This window comes from Malaya genurostris, chromosome 2 (genome assembly GCF_030247185.1).
Source record: "Malaya genurostris strain Urasoe2022 chromosome 2, Malgen_1.1, whole genome shotgun sequence".
Classification (NCBI taxonomy): Eukaryota; Metazoa; Arthropoda; class Insecta; order Diptera; family Culicidae; genus Malaya; species Malaya genurostris.
This window is the reverse complement of record NC_080571.1, coordinates 29,663,963-29,676,959: the sequence shown is the minus strand read 5'-3', so window position 1 is coordinate 29,676,959 and position 12,997 is coordinate 29,663,963. Positions and strand designations below refer to the sequence as shown.

The window sequence follows — 12,997 nt, the reverse complement described above, 5'->3', positions numbered from 1 at the left end:
TTACGGGGCCGGGAATGTCGAGCGCATTGCTAGCCAATTGTTTTTTTTAGTACCGTCCGGACAAAAAAAATTAAACGAAAGCGCACAAAAGTACGCTGCGGCTCGCGGTGGAAAGTGTTTCAATTGAAATGATTGTAAATAACAATGTATTTACGTTGAACAGGTATTCAAGACGCTCCTCGTTTTTAATGTTTTGGATGTAGGGGAAGATACTAGAAAACCTGTCAAAATATAAAATACAATCGTTGGATAGTTTTCGGTAACAGTTTCCTCCTTTCATTATTAGTACTAGTAAAAGTGAGAAATAGAAAATTGATCAAATTCAACTGAAGTGACCTTTGGTGATTATGAACACGAAATATAATGTGTGTTACTTGTTCAGACGAGATAAACCATGACACAGAGATGCGTACGCATAGAAAGTACGGAGAGGAGTAAAGAACTCACACACCAACAGGAAAGGGTCCGCATCAAGGCAGACGATTCATAGAAAGATCTCTTTTAGAAGACCCGCAACAAGAAAGAGGCACGTTGGAGAACTGCACAACGATTCACAGGAATAAGCGCAGCGATAAAAGGAAATCGCGAAGCATTTAGTAAATACTCGAAGAAGAGAAATAATAACACCTACAAAATGTCCAAGTTCGGTATCGTTGAAAACCCGAATTGTAATATAAGAAATTATCCCATTCTAGCATAATCCATTCTAAGTACAGTTTACATTCAATCCCAAACCAAATGCGACATTTCCACGTATGCCAAAGTCATTAGTGAAAGAAAAATTCTCAATCTCTAGAATCAAGCCGCAACAATTGTGAAGCAGTTCAAATAATTGTGCGAAAACAAGTGAAACTTTGAAAAAGCATATACGCAAAAGCAGTTAGATCCAGCGGCAGACGGAGGTGCCGAGATTGATAAGGGCGTAACAAAAAAAATGGGAAAGTGCAGCTCGAAGCACGTAACGCAAAGTGGGGACGCACTGAGCTAGAAACTCACACAGAGTTTCACGAGGCTAATGAACTAAAAATAACAACTATATTAATACTAGTGGCAGTGAATCTGATAGTTAAAAGACACGCCCGAGGCCAGGCGCTAGAAGCTGCGAGGTCAATCGCGCAGCTACAACAAGTTTGAAGTGTGGAACAGTGGTCCTACGGGACGAGAACAACAAAACATTAGCATACCGACTTTGTATGGGTCCATGGATAGTCTATTTTCGACGCAAAATTTCAAATTTCCAAAGACTTGACATCACGATTCTCCGCAACCAAAGAGATAGCGAAGACAAGATCTGTGCAGTAGTAGAAACCCAAGTAGTTAGTTGTCACCGAAGCGGGATTTTTAGTTGATACGTTGCTCATGGAGCATGGAGTTGCTGTGCCGGAAGAAGTAAGGATACTCGAGTGCAAGTACTCAGCATCTCGCGAAGGAAGAAACAAAATTTAGCGCCCTCCCCTCAGATTCGTTTCAAGTGACATTCGCCGGGTCTGCGTTGTCTAGCCATGTCCACATCGATAGAGTTCGGCTTTTCATTATTATTGCAGTAAGCAGAAATTGAAAAACGTATTCATTGTGCAAAGAATAATCACGATCTTGTACTGCAATTAAGTTGCGTAAAGACAAAATGAAGCACATGCATATACAGAAATGCTTAAAACAGTCTGACCCAAAACTATAAAAGATAAACTGAAGTAAACACATTGGTGGCTCCAGAGAGGGAAAAAACGAATTTCTAAAACATATCCAAAATTAGAGTGGTTTGGAATATTTTAAAACAGACATTATACCCTTCTTTTCTACGGTTAAAACACTTCCTCTTAGATGTAGAAGTTATTGAAATTATTGAAACTACTATGGTTGAATCGAATGGTTTTGGCGAAAACATGATGAATTTGCACCACAAGAATAAGGGAAAAAAATCAACCAAAAGACGCGAGATTTTTGTTTAAAACAATGCAGATCGTACGAAAGATCGCAAATACCCCAAAACAATCAAACGCATATAGCGAAGAGTCTGTGACGGTACTCAAAACCGCGCAGGGATGGTGGTGATAGAGGATAGACAATAAGAGGACGATTCCCGCTTCGTAGCTTTGAAGCTTGAGTCCGGTTAAGCTCTAACTTTGATCATTATCAAATCATCAGAAATCATATTCTAGTGTAGGAAATTTCACTGTGGAAAGAGTCCTCAAGATCTTTCAGCATGTACTGCACATAAGTTGCGTAAAGACAAAAAACGAATTTCTAAAACATATCCGAAATTATAGTGGTTTGGAATTCGAGGTTCCTTTTCTTTAAAACTAACTTTTTAAAATCACGTAAATATTCTAAAACGACCTAGTTTTGAAGAGATAGGCAAAATCGTTGTAAACAAAATCATAAAGAGAAAGAATATCATTAGAAAGCAACATTTTGGTGGCTCCAGAGAGGGAAAAAACGAATTTCTAAAACATATCCGAAATCATAGTGGTTTGGAACTCGATATCCGTTACTTCGAACGTTTCATCGCTGACTTGATCCGAATCAACGCAAATATCTCAGCTATTGGAGACTTCATTTTCCTACATACAAAATATTTCGTTCGAAATTAAGAAGTTATTGAAATTATTGAAATTACTGTGGTTAAATATGATGGAAAAAGAACGTATTTCTAAAATTCGAAATTATAGTGGTCTGGAATTCGATATCACCATTTTGAAGATTTCTTTAAAATATAAAAAAATTATTGGAACCACTACGGTTAAATCAGATTTGACGAAAACTATTTTCACCAGAAAAATAATGAAAAAACAACTTAATACGCGATCAGTAGCGAGGTCCTTGTTTAAAACAATGCAGATCGCATGGAAGATCGGAAATATTCTAAAACGACCTAGTTTTGAAGAGATAGGCAAAATCGTTGTAAACAAAATCATAAAGAAAATATGTCATTAAAGAGAACGATGAAGAAAGCAGCAACATTTTGGTGGCTCCAGAGAGGGAAAAAACGAATTTCTAAAACATATCCGAAATTACAGTAGTTTGGAATTCGAGGTCCCTATTTTAAAATACTAACTTTTTAGATCAACGTAAAATGTTCTAAAGCGACCTAGTTTTGAAGAGATAAGCAAAATCGACAACAAAGTTAATTCACTACAGTGAAAGGAAGCAACATTTCGGTGGCTCCAGAGAGGGAAAAAACGAATTTCTAAAACATATTCGAAATTATAGTGGTCTGGAATTCGATGATCCTATTGTAAAACTAACGTAACAACGTAAATATTCTAAGACGACCTAGTTATGAAGAGATGCATTGAACAACACAATTCAATACCCAAATAAACAAAGAAGGCCACGTATTCTGTGACCGTCTCGAGATGGGTTAAAACAAATCCGTAGCTATAGTGACACTAGTGATAATCTAAAGCGATTTAGTTTTGAACAAATAAACCAAATCACGCCTAATGGTTATCCTTAACCGAAGCATATCCGATGTTACCGTGATTCACGTTCTGATCCTGCTGAAAACTACCTGTGTGTTACTAGAGCGTCCTAAGCAGCGATCAGCATTGAGGAAAAAGACGTTAGGAACCAGCTCCGCTGATGAAGTCCTTCCCGCAAAGTTTCCTGGAGTTGCTTTTCTGAAAACATAATCGATGTTAGAATGATTCACTTCTTGATTCTACCTTTAACTACCTGAATTACTGCATCTCTTTAAGCTTTCGAGGAACAATACAGAATGTTCGATTTCTTTCTGAAAACATAGCCAACGCACTGAACTGCAGCACCTCAGGTATCGATCGAGATTGATAGGCGTGTCGAAGCAGACCACGTGAGCCCATAAGTGAAGCTGTAATATTCAGGAACGACCTAACTCCAAAAACGACGCTCGAATTCACTTTTCTGAAAACACAACCAACGTTATCGTAATTCACTTAAAACAGCGACCTGTCCGGATCATGTTTACCTGTATTACTGCATCACCTCCCTGCATCGATCTATATTTAGGTACGACGCTACCGAAAGAGAATGCTGCGTATGTTCAAAACCCGGTGTGCGACGTTTGAGCGTGACATCCTTCGCCGGTTCAATCTAGTTGCATAATCCATTAAAAATAACTTCGAGATTTCAACCAGCCGGAACAGCAATAGCAATATTAAACGCTGTTTGAAAAAAATCGAATGAAATGAAAAAACACAAAATCAGTAATGCAGACAGCGACGCATTCACATCACTAGATTGATACGGTCACATGTACAGTTTCAAAATGGCTAACTAAACTTCATCCAATATCGATTTCTAAACTAAGTTTACCTTTTGCACAAACATTTAATTTAGTAATAACTTTTTTTCTTGAACTTTTTGGTTGCCTCTGCTTTGCGGTAGCCATCTTTGACAAAAGCTGCCAGCATGTTTCTGGATTTTTCCATTTCACAATCCCATTGTTGTTGGTCGAACTTTTCAACATTTTTATCTATTAATAGCACCAACCAATTAAAATTAAAACATGTTCCACACAATGAGTTTTCTTTTTCCAAAATCAATCAATCAATCAACTAACTCTCAAAGCCTACTTTAACTCTTCTGCTGCCTTTACTACCGAATGCTCACCGTCGAATGATGTAGAAACCGAAGCCGGCCGGGAATTTATTTCGATTGACGGGTGAAGTCAGCAGAGTGTAGGTACACAGAAAATATCACACGAACACTATCATACTTTGCTGAATTGTTACCGTTGCGTACCGTGTGTGTTGTGTGCAGTGCAGTACTGCATTCTTCCTATTACCTGTTACACTGGCTTTGAATGTGTTAGTGCTATTCGTACTGACGGGCGCGCATTTAGCTTTTATCCCCTATATTGCTACCTAGGCCTTCGTTTTACCTTTTAGACATACCGTATTGTTCTAATCTTCCGTTTTTCGGTATGGTAGCAAATGTTTTGACGTTTGAATGTGTGGAAAATTTTGACGGCAGATGTTATTTTCTTACGTTCGAATGGGGGAAATAAGTTTACCGTAAAAACTATTCAAGAGAAAAAATAAAACTCTTGCCTGTAATTCTGTACTATTTTGCTATGAAACAATGAAAATATATGTTTAATTGATAGTTACTGCAAGTTTCGGTAAAACCTGATAATACACTTAATTTTATAATTTTCGTACTATTTCATATTATAACACTGTCGATTTTTGTAAAATTATAATACTGATACTGGAGTAAAGTTCCAGTTTATGGAGAATATGTTTCACCATGGTAATTCACCTAGGGGATATTCATTTTAATCTAAACTTTGTCTGCAGATTAGGTGAGCTTATTTCGGAATGGATGAGTTTGTCCGAGTTGATCTCGAGTCTAGTGATATGCCCCTTGTAACAAAATATAATTTGGTAGCTCGAAAATGAAATTAATTTTGATTACATCAGATTCTGAACGTTTCGCCACCATTACATCGTTTTCAACTGATACGTTTTAGCCGACCACCGAAGAAATGAAAATTAAATATTTATCCTCAATATCAAAGTAACCATTGTCACATTGCGCATGTTGCGAAACCGCATTTGGAACCGCTGAAATACTTTCTTGCTGAATTCACCACTTTTTGTGCTTCTTTATTTCTGTTCATTGATCGACGAAAATTCTTTTAACACAACGAATACCATGAGGGAAAAAAGTTACGCGGACTATCAAGGGGATAAAATAAAGTGGGAACGCTAATTTTGACTGGTTATATCCTAACAAGTTTTCAACGGATTTCAATTTTTTTTCAAGCCATTAGAGAGGTGATCTAATCGAGAATGAAGGTTGTAAAAAATAATTGTCTACCAAAATTATCAGAAAATGACAAACCAAAGCCTTTAAAAAAATGAGAACGCTTACTTTGATCGACTCATATCCGGTTTTGACAGTTTTATGATCATTTTACAAATTCATCTGTCACAAAATAAATGAACTGTGACATTCTTCAATTACACATAGCCAATAATAATGGAAAACTCCGCATTAGTGACATATCTCTAAATTCAAAGCGATGACATATGTATTTGATATCAACTACAATAAATTTGTATTTTGAGTTTTCGCAACATATTGAGAATGGTCACCTCGAATGCATCCCTCGCCCGGTAGCAATTTTATTTAGCAAGAAAAGATCCTGAATTTATAGTTTATTCTTTTATCTTGCCGGCTTATTAAGGAGTGGGTAGGGTCTAAATCATTCATTTTTTCTTATAGTAACACACTTGTCAAATTGTCAAGCTTATCGGAGCAAAACTCGCGAATTAATGGGCCTTTATCTCTTCTTATCTCACATTGCGAAGAGGAAAAAGCTCGGCACACTGGCCCAAGAGTTCTGCTTTGATTGACTTAAAACTTGACGAACAGTCTTGAAATGGTTTATTATTTTTCGAAAGTTTGCTTCCTAGAAAATTTAAATTGTTTCCCCCTCAAGTTAAAGAATTAAAGCATTTAATTGAGTACGTTTCATTTCCCACATTAAAATTCATTGGGAACATTATAAACGGCATAATCGTATTGCAAACTTAACGCAATGTCGTCGTTGCCAAGGCTTCGGCCATGGAACCAAAAATTGTCATATGGATATACGGTGTTTGAATTGTGGTAAATCGCATTCGAAAGACGTTTGTCCAATGAATGAAACCACTGATAAATTTTCATGTTCAAATTGCGATGGAAATCATAAATCCAATTATTTGAAATGTCCTGTCAAGGAAAAATTTTAAACGCTCGTTCGCTTAGACAACAAGTCAAATCAACGACCTTAAATTTACAGAACATACCTGAAAATAAAAAAAACCGTTACAAATGCCACGCCTAATTCTTCTAAGGCTCTTATTTCTAACGAAAACAATTTATTGACAGGTAGATCGATCTTGTCTTCATCTTCTTCTAATGTCAGTTATGCTTGTATAACAGGTAGAAATCTACCACTTAATTCTTCTAATGTAAATAATCAAAACACAGGACCGCCTTGCAGTTCATCGTCTAACGAAAACAATTTATTAATAGGTAGATCGGCCAAATCATCTTCTTCTACCTACAAATATTCCTTCAATGCCATTCGTTTCTTTAAATGAAGTTGATTTAGGCGATATAACTGAAACTAAAATGGTCTACCTACAGGATCAACTTTTTCAAATGATCATCCGAATGAATTCGACTTCATCACTTTTTGAAGCATTTCAAATCGGATGGCAATTTGCAAATAATATTATAATGAATTTAAAATTTAACAGTGATGTTAAATATTTATTTGAATATTTTAAATTGGAACGCTCGATCTTTGAAATCGAGTGAAGATGAATTTTATAATTTTATCAAAGTTCACAAAATTCATATTGCCATTGTGACAGAAACTTTTCTTAAACCAAATGTCAAATTGAAAAGTAATCCACATTATGTGGTTCATCGGTTTGACAGGTTTACTGGAATGGGTGGTGGAGTTGCCATTTTTGTTCAACGGCAAATTAAACATCGAATTTTACCTTCTTTCAATACTAAAGTTATTGAAAGCTTGGGAATCGAAGTTGAAACCATTCATGGAATTTATTTGCCATTCCAATGCACCGGCGAACAATTAAATTTCTTTAAAGGCGATTTGGAAATACTCACAAGATATCGACCGAAATTTTTCGTAATTAGGGACTTACACATGCTGACTTTGACTCAGATCATCTTCCAGTAACATTCCAACGAAGCTATGATTAATCCAATTAGTTCTATATTCAACTAACATAGAGCTAATTGGTTGGATTACAGATCTCACATTGAAAATCATGTGGATCATGAAACTATTTTAGAAAATTCTGCGGACATCGAGACAGCAATTGATAATTTGAATCATTACATTATCGAAGCTAGAAATCTTTCAGTTCCCAAAGCTCAAACTAAAATAAATTCTTCTATCATCGATGACAATCTTCAACTGCTCATTCGGTTGAAGAATGTTCGTCGACGACAATATCAACGTTCTCGTGATCCTGCTATGGGGCTGTCCATAAAAGACGTCACACTTTTTTTGACGATTTTTTACTCCCCCTCCCCCCTTTGTCACAAATTGTCACAGAAGCAAAAACCCCCCATCCCCCCTATGTCACATATCACGAATTCAAAATAAATAAAATTCATCTCAATACATTCTCAATATGTATGACAAACCATACAAATATGAGGGAAAAATCGATATAGATATATTATTGTTTTAGGTAAAGAATAATATTTCCTTAGTGTAGCATACAGGGCTGAGAAAATAAAGACCAAAACCTCATCAAAACGAGATCACTGCCAGAGAATATTTTCATGATCAGTTGATCAGTGAAATTTAAATCACATCGATCAATATCGGTACTGATCTTCCGTCACACAATGGGTAGTGATTTTGAGCTAAAATGATTCTTGATTTATGTAAGTTCAATCATTGAATGATTCGATAAGCTTTGATGTTGGTGGAGGAAAATCACATATGTTCAAGATAAGACTCTACGTCTGAGATCGTTGATCTCCCGCCCTTTTTCAAATGGAGTACAATGGAATAAACTGCATCAGAATCAGATAAGAGAAATTCTTATGATATACTATTATCAATGCTAGAAAATCAAATTACTGAAAAAATTGTCAGTGCATAACTTAAGTTAAACCGTTTGAAGGCATCTTTTTCGTTTTTACTCATATTTGGCAAAATTTATTAATTTCGCTAATTTACTCGCTCCTCCGTGCACTTTTGCTGATCACAGCAGAAATGATATCCTGCATCACTCATTTCCGAATTTACAAGAAGAAGCTTTTACATAAAAAATACACGTTTTCCTATAAAATGTAAACGTTTATTGTGTAGATTTTTTCAGGAAATAGGGCAAAGCAGTAATATAATTAGGTATTTCAAAAATGCGCTCATTGAATATATTGGACGTCATATTCCAAAAACCTCCCCCCCTCCCCCCTGTCACAAAAGGTCACGTTTCATGAAACACCCCCCTCCTCATTGCGGCGTGACGTCTTTTATGGACAGCCCCTATGAAAAACACAGTCAAGGATTCACAAAAAGAAATTAAACATAGATTTACTCTTTTGCGAAATGAAAATGAAATGAAAATGAAATGAAAGCTCAAAAACTTGCTCAGCAGTTCGAGAGTGTATACAATTTTAATTTGAACGTTGTGAGTCCTATTGAAAATGAAGTCTCACTGAAATATGAGCATATTTCAACCCAAGTGTTATCACACGATGACATTATTGAGACGAATTTTGATGAAATTAAATCAATTATTAGGAAACTCAAAAACATGAAGGCTCCTGGTAATGATGGAATTTTTAATATTCTTATTAAAAATCTTCCCGGTGTTGCCTTGAGACTCCTGGTTAAAATTTTCAACAAGTGTTTTTCATTAGCTTACTTCCCAAAAAGATGGAAAAACGCTAAAATAATTCCTATCCTTAAACCTGATGAAAATCCAGCAGAAACATCAAGTTATCGACTAATTAGCTTACTTTCCTATCAGTAAACTTTTTGAAAAAATTATCTTGTTGAGAATGATGTCTCATATAAATGAGAATTGATTTTTTTTACCAGAGCAGTTTGGATTTCGTCATGAACATTCAACTACTAATCATCAGTTGGCTCGTACATCTCATCCAAGTTAGTCGATAAAACAAAACCGCTTACGTTCAGGACAGAAGAAACCAAGTACAGTATTGTGTAGTTAACAATAGAACGACCTCGAAATGAGTGAACCAAACGAACAAAAGCTACCGCCGACACGAAAGAATACAATTATTGTTGACTTCAGACAGTGCAAAATTCGACCTTCGATACGAGAACTTGAAGGTTTGCTTAAGGAGCAAATGCATTTTGACATTAAACGTGTGCATTTACTTCAATGCAATAAGACCATGTTGTTTATATCCAGTTCTATAAAGAGTTGGATGCAATTCAATTCGCTAAAGACAATAACAATGTTCACTATGTGGAGCATGAAAACATCAAGTACAACATTCCAGTATATATGGAAGATAGTGCTATAGAAGTGCGTGTGCATGATCTTCCCTCAAGCGTCAACGATTCATATATTCGCAAAACTATGTCCCAATACGGAGAGATTCTCTCTATGGAAAAAGAAAAGTGGAAGAACTTTTTCCCCGGTATTCTGAATGGCGTACGTTTGTTATGCATGCACTTAAGAAGCCTATACCTTCTTATGTGATTTTCGGTCAAGATACAAGAATTCCGTGCAAATCACTTGTTACCTATGACAATCAGATGGCCACATGTCAATATTGCCAAAAAGCTGTTCACTACGGTAAGCCATGTGATAAACTGAACAAGAGACAACCACACCAAAGGACAATGGTGCTTCCTTCACACCAACCCCAACCAACTCCAGTACACCTGTAACAGCCACCAACAACAATGAACAAACACCACCAGCTGCAGTTAACAACTTACGCTCCAACCAACCAGCCACTGCAACCAATATACAACAAGGTGCATCTACAGTAACTAGCAACGGAATGAAGACGGAAATTGACAACAATACCATCGATGCGGCAATGGATGACGAGACGAACCTAGAAAAAGGGTGACAACGAGATCCAACTCAAAAAAAAAACCTAATAAAACCGGCTCAATCGGTCACGTAAAGCTTGTACGCAAATAGGCTTGAATAAAAAATATCTTTTAAAAAAACTACTCATTAACTTGTCAGAGTGACGAACATGATAAAAGCAAATAAATCTTCTGGGCTATCCACTGGAGTTGCTCTTCTAGACATAGAAAAAGCATTCGACAGTGTTTGGCACAAAGGTTTAATAGCAAAAATGTCTGATTTTCAGTTTCCTATTTATTTGATCAAAATGATTCAAAATTATTTAATTGATCGTACTCTTCGGGTTAGCTATCAGAATTGTAAATCTGAATTGCTACTCGTACGAGCCGGTGTTCCGCAGGGTTTCAATAAATAGTTATTAAAAAAAAAGAATGGCTTGTTCGCATTCTTTCAAAAGTATGTGTTCGTCGAATAGTCGATACGGACGTAATCAAGCATGATGATACAAAATCAACGAAAAAAAAAAGATTTTTAATTACAAGTCTGTACCAGAACTGAAAGTTTTAGATAGGCGTTGTTTCTATGCATGTACGATGTTTAAAAGTGTGATCGCTTCGAACGTAATCGGGAATACGAATTCGATATACTTTCGAACGTATCGCATACAGCCGTAAACAAAAGTGAGGGTATATAAAAAATTGTATACTTCATAGAGAAACACTCACCCTTATTCTGAATAACGACGTATCGTTTTTTCGATCGTATTTCATTCGTATTTCTAATAAGGTAGCTAGTATTCAAACGAATCATATTCGATCGAAAAACCAATATGTCGTTATTCGGAACAAGGGCGATTGTTTGATGTTTAGAATTAGGTTTGACTTGTTTAAACGACGGTAATCAACAAAAAATAGAGTTCTTTGATTTTCATGTCTAAATATCCATAACTATCTGTAGAATTATATTCTAGTGTCTAAATGACTAAATTCTATTGCAAACTTTAAGTTTTGTAAATATTTGTAAATTCTTTTAGCTGTAACTTCGTCATTTTTCAATTCACACTAACCAAATTTGCACCAAATTGTGGACTATAAGTTAAGGTAAAAATAAATTATTTAAAAAATATTAAAAAGATGTTTTCTGTTTGATTTTAATTGCCCTTTTTGAAAATCAGTCTTGAGTCGAATTGGTGTCTGCATTCGTGCAAAAAAAAATTAGTTATATTGGAAACGTGTGAGAAATTTTATTCGAATCGGAAGATATGAATTCTGATTATTTGCTAATCATTTCTGGAATTGCTCGTAATCAAAGATGCCTGGATGTTAACTTCGCATTCCTCGTTAAGCACCGAATATTCCTAAAACGCCAAAATCTTTATGAAAATAAATAACTTTTCTTGATTCGGTAGCGAATATATGATTATTTTACCTGGTGCTAGCTTCGATCGATCGATAAGCAAAAATTCCTGAATGTTTTCTTTTGAATCTCACATATGTGCCTCAAACTTCAACAATTTTGGAATTTCTGTGAAAAAATACCAATTTTCTTGAAACCTTTAGTAAATATACAAGTACTTCACTCTAAAAATTTAGGCTAATGCTAACTTCAATTGATCGGTGCACAAAATTTCTCAGATGTTAGCTTTGAAATTCCCGTAAATGTCAGAAACTTATAAGATGTTTACATTTCTGGGAACATCTATTTATTATTAGATTTTTGGTAAATATCACATTATTTTACTTCACGAAGTTTAGCTTGTACCGAATACAATCGATTAGTACCCAAAATTCCAGAGACGCTCGTTTTATATTTTCCGTTCCGAATGCATCTTAACTTTTTGAAGTTCTATGATGATAATTTTTTCAGATTTTGGTGCAAATATGAATTATTTCTCCTGTTACTAACTTCAATCGATCGAACATGAAATAATTCTTCCATAAATTTTAGCTGAAGCAATATTCATTCGATTGGTGAACAAAGTTGCTTAGATAGTCGTTTTAAATTGCTAGCAGAGTCAAAAATACTTTCTAAAATTTGTGTAAACATTTTGATAATTTTTTACCTGATTTGAAATGTTTCTTGTGTAAATTACAATCCGTATCAAAATTAATCGATCCAAATACAAAAGTAGTTAGCTGTCTGCTTAGCATTCCTTAAAAAGTGACAAGTGTTTCTAATATTCAAAAATTTCTGTGAAAATATCCATTTTATTGAGACTGCCTACAACACGTTGGTATTTTTAGAATGGGAACGACGAACAGGTGTTAATATTTTAGGCAATTTTTAAACCCAAGATGACGTCTTTCTGAATTATGAAGTAGAGTTGGAAATTTATGTTTCAGAGTATTCTAAAAATGAAGAAGGTAATTTCCGATTAGTTGATATTCTTCAAAAATCTCACATTAGGTTTGCCCAACAATTGGTTAATATGATTGACCATCCTTTGATTGCTTAACTCA

The 12,997-nt window shown here is 35.3% G+C and overlaps 1 long non-coding RNA gene across 1 annotated transcript; it reads right to left on the bottom strand.

The window, feature by feature from the left end:
• Nucleotides 1–2,649: 2,649 nt before the first annotated feature.
• LOC131427763 (uncharacterized) lies at nt 2,650–5,084 on the bottom strand. The gene is made up of 4 exons (XR_009229309.1): nt 4,294–5,084; nt 3,947–4,142; nt 3,676–3,882; nt 2,650–3,620 (listed from the first exon to the last, which is right to left on the bottom strand). It is a non-coding gene; the product is annotated as an uncharacterized LOC131427763 (long non-coding RNA).
• Nucleotides 5,085–12,997: the final 7,913 nt, after the last annotated feature.